Below are 4,811 nucleotides of genomic sequence, written 5' to 3' on the forward strand. Positions count from 1 at the left end.
AAGAAAATCATAAGGTAATGACAAAAATAGTGTCTTGTATTAAATTGGATGGTTGGAAGGAATGATGATTATAACAGATCTGACTATATATCTGTTCAAAATATGGCTCTATTTGTTTTAATGTTCATTCCTTGTGAGAAGTAGATAATTTCCCGTGAAAGAAAAACAACAGTTCTTACCAGAAAAATATTTTTTGAATTACAACAAGACTTTGTCAGAAAAAGAAGTGGAATCAGATGGTAGAGGATAGTTTTATTTTTCTAAGATAACCACCAATTAAAGAGAATCAATTTGGTGAAACCTGACCTTAGTTCAACCATACTAAATGTTGCATGGAATATATGCATTTCCAATGATATAGTCAAAATGTATAGTTTTCAGAAAACTTATGCTGCTTTCAAACTTCAATGAAAACCTTTTGAAATCATAGGCATGGCACATTTACTTAATTGTGATAATTCTTGTCAATAATAATTTTGGGATCATGCCTCCTCCCCTCCACCTCCCTCAACCATGTAGTAGAGCTGCCAGAGGCATTTACATTTTTGTATTTTTATGCCTGTCATAGTTTTTCAACATTTGTTGAACTGAGAGGTGATCTATGATAATTATGGATCTTCTGTTGGTTTATTAAAAATAAAGTTTACTTATTTATAATCACCATGAAAAACACAGTTACAAAGTTGCTCATGATTGGGTTTCAGTCATCACTGTCACTGTCACTGTCATCCTGTTGCTCATCGATTTGTTTGATTGGGCACCAGTAACGTCTCTCATTGAGAGACTTATTGTTACTGTTTTTGGCATATCCAATACGCACGGGTAGCTTGCTAGGCTCTGCCATGCGGGCTCCATACTCTCAGTAGCTTGCCAGGCTCTCTGAGAGGGGTGGAGGAATCGAACTCAGGTTGGCCGCTTGAAAGGCGAAAGCCCAACCGCTGTGCTATCGCTCCAGCCCGGGTTTCAGTCATAAAATCATAAAATGTTCCAGCACCCCATCCCTTCACCAGTGTACATTTCCCACCACCGATGTCCCAGTTTCCTTCCTAACCCTCCCCCCTGCTCCCCCAACCCCAAGTATACCTCTATGGCAGGCACTTCCCCTCTCTTGTCTCTATCTCATTCCTTTTGGTCAATACAGATACTAAAATGTTATCATGCATGCTCCTTTACCTACTTTTAGCACGCAGATCTTATACAGAGTGATAATTTCCAACTATTATTGTCATAGTGGTCCCTTTTCTATCTTAACTGCTCTCTAACCCCACAACTTGTGACAAGCTCCCAACCGTGGACCCTGTTTTTTTTCTTTTACTGTCAACAACAACAGCAACAACCACCCCTCCCCCATCAAAACATCACACACACCATTTATATGTGTGTATGTGACATGTGTCTGGATTTTAGAAAACTCCCAAATGTAATTGGGCAGTATCCAATCCAGGAAGCACTAATGTTAATATTTATTTTACAAGAACCAAAATGTTTATCACCAGAAATTGTCATTCATAATAACACTTCACATGCACTGCATCGTTTAAATAGAAAACTCTAAAGTTTCATTATGTAAATGTTGAGCAGTAAAAATAAAACATCATAAAAATAAATGAAAACAATAAAATCTAACTTCCTCACATCATTAGAAGTGCCCCAGATTCCATGAATTTAACGAGTTATTGAACCTACTATGGTGGTGTTTTTTTCTCATTCTTAGAATTAATAATTAGATTATAAATATCATAATTGATTTCTTTTGTTTATTAATTTTATACAAGTGATTTAATCTTATATTTTAAATAAATTTTACTGTCATCTAGCATTTTCATTTACCAAATAGTTAAATACCTACTACATAATAATATATGTTACTGGGAATATGAGTATTAAGAAAACCAGAAGATAGGGAACTACCTATTAGAACAACAAACTGTCTATAATTAGAGTTATGTTAAATAACAGAGGTGCCTTGTTAAGTCTTCTTGGTCACTACAGATTGGCTTCTCGTATTAGCAATTAACACATATAATTCTAATCTTTTTGCACACTCTAAATTATTTTCATTTATGCTCTTCCATCTGGAAGACAGTAAATCAGGATAAGTATATCTGCAACCAGTGAGAATCTCATGATTAGATATTATAGTAGCAGTAGAGAATACCTAAACTTTCTTTGAAGCCTTGGTGTACAGAAAAATGGTTATCTTAATGATGCCACTTTGAGACAAACAACCTGAAAGAAAATCCAAAAAAGGAGAGAATAACTGCAAGGAATTCAAGTGGAATCCATAGACCCAAAATCAAATTAAGCTAACTGTGAATCCTGCACTATTTCTGGACCTTTGAATTACTCGAACCAATAAATTCCCTTTTTTGTTTAAGTGAGATTGAGTGGGATTTTCTGAGACTTCTTACTAGCAGCCAAAAGGGACAATTGGTTTAAATACTGTGATCTTTCAACACCCTTTCAAAGTCTTTGCAACCTTTACAAATTTCTTCTCTCTATAACAAAATCGAATCCACCCACTAAGGTGGAATTTAACAGAAATAACCTATATTAAGCCTTTCATGACTTCTCCAGTGAGAAGTAATTAATTGCCCTTTTGACTTCCACTGTACTTAGTAGCACAGATTTAGCTATGCCTTGCATTTTAGCTAATAATTTTTTGTAAGAATTTCTTCACTGGCTGTGTGATTAGAAAGATGAAGTTCAAGTGTCAACTCCTCTAATTATTGGTTGGTTGTTCATTAACATAGACTTAGAACTTCTATCTGTAAAATTGTGATAATCAAACAAAATAATGGGATTAAATAGAACACAATGAGCTAACACATGCTTGAGAGATAGTGTCCCTTATAAAAATGTTATATGGAAACATGAACACCCAGAACCTCAGAAGTGACATCATTTAGAAAAATGAGCAGCTATAGATATAAAATTAGTTAAGATGAGAACAAACTAGAGTAGGTGAAAAAACGGAGGCACAGGGCCAGCACTAGGTGACCAGAACAGTGGACTGGAGCCACAGTCTGCAGAAATATGAAGGACGAAGTTTGCTGGCAAAACACCAAGATTGGCGGGGGGGGGGGGCATTTTCAAGAAGTTATGTGACTCCTTCAAGAAAGGATTTGCTATGGGCTTCACAACAATAGTGGACACCCTGCAAACACTCTGTCTTAAGTTTGGCTAGTCTTTAAATCGATGACAATAAATCATGTTGCTTTGAGTCATTCAGTTGTGGTTGGAAACTAAAATAGCATGCACTATACTGCTTTTTGGTCTGAGACTTAGTAGGCATCCAATGAAAGCCAGATAAATGTTGAAAAATGTCTCTATGACTCACCACACTGAATACACATATATTTAGTTTTGTATATATTATAGACATATGTACACTAAACATATATATACTGTTATATATCTGTATAACAGTTATTTAATATGTATATAGTAAGATTATTTTTTTCTCAGTAAGTATTACATGATCTTATATTTCCAACTAGTCTTTTCTCCAATACCCTAGGTATGCAGGTCTAAACAAATCACAGAATAATCATGATGGAAGCAGGAATTTGTTTATCTACCTTATTCTGCTTTGCTCTTGTATATCATATTTTGATAAAATTGACTATGACTTAATTAGTATGATTCCATATATAACTTCTCTAGAAGTTACCACATTAAAGAGAACATTTACAGTATTTTTTCTCTTATCTTTTTTTTTTTTTGCTTTCTGGATCACACTCAGCAATACACAGGGGTTACCTCCTGGAGTTACACTCAGGAATTACCCCTGGCAGTGCTCAGGGGACCATATGGGATGCTGGAAATTGAACCTGGGTCAGCCGCTTGCAAGGCAAACACCCTACCCGCTGTGCTATTACTCCAGCCCCTGTTTTTTCTCTTAATTTTTTTTCATGTAATATGGGCAGTGTTCCAAGTGTGTAACAAGATTTAAGGGAGGCACATGTCACACAAACTTGTGAACACCCTATCATCATGCTTATGAACCAGAAAATGATTCAGAATTATTATAATTTTAAGCTTTGCAGTCATTAAAAATCAGAATTTTTATATTCTTATAACATATTAGATTTTGATGATTTTCCTGTTGCTTGGCTCTTGAAAACTTAAGGACTATGTATCACTGTAATCCTGTTGCTCATAGATTTGCTTGAGCAGGCACCAGTAACGTCTCCATTGTGAGACTTGTTACTGTTTTTGGCATATCGAATATGCCATGGGTAGCTTGCCAGGCTCAGTAAGCATGCAATAAATCATTTTGAATGGCTTAAGAAGTTTAAAAGACTAATAACAAAACCATATGTATATTATTTATAAAATTCCTTTTTTCACTTCTCCAAATAGAAAGGTTTTGGAGTTTGACTTATTCAAGCAAATGTAATTTGTGTAAGGAATACATATATATGTATGGATAGAAAAAATATGCATTCTGAACATCTTAGAACATCTGCTGTTTGAGGTTATACAAATTGTTTACACTTGAGTCCCATCCGGTGTTATTTTGTCCAATATCTGATGCTAAGTGATGTACCAAATGACATATTGCATATTGGAACTGGAAGGTGAAGCCCTGAATTCAGCTGAGTTTAAAGACGCCGTCTGCGTGATGTCTGAAATCACACATTGAAAATATGAACTCCTACAACTTCAATTCAACTAGATTCTCGTCGTTCTACCTGTAGCAAATACCCACAAAACTTAAAGTATCTAGGTCAGTTGTGTCTGTGCTTTGGGGAGTGCTGGGGAGGGTATGTCCATTGTAGCTGCATACAATTCTACTGCCTTACATC

General features: G+C 35.5%; 1 non-coding gene across 1 annotated transcript; it reads right to left on the minus strand.

Moving 5' to 3' along the window:
• Nucleotides 1-3,915: 3,915 nt before the first annotated feature.
• LOC129406382 (small nucleolar RNA U13) lies at nucleotides 3,916-4,019 on the minus strand. Its single transcript, XR_008630978.1, has one exon. It is a non-coding gene; the product is annotated as a small nucleolar RNA U13 (small nucleolar RNA).
• Nucleotides 4,020-4,811: the final 792 nt, after the last annotated feature.

The sequence above is a fragment of the Sorex araneus genome, chromosome 6 (assembly GCF_027595985.1).
Source record: "Sorex araneus isolate mSorAra2 chromosome 6, mSorAra2.pri, whole genome shotgun sequence".
NCBI classification, from domain to species: domain Eukaryota; kingdom Metazoa; phylum Chordata; class Mammalia; order Eulipotyphla; family Soricidae; genus Sorex; species Sorex araneus.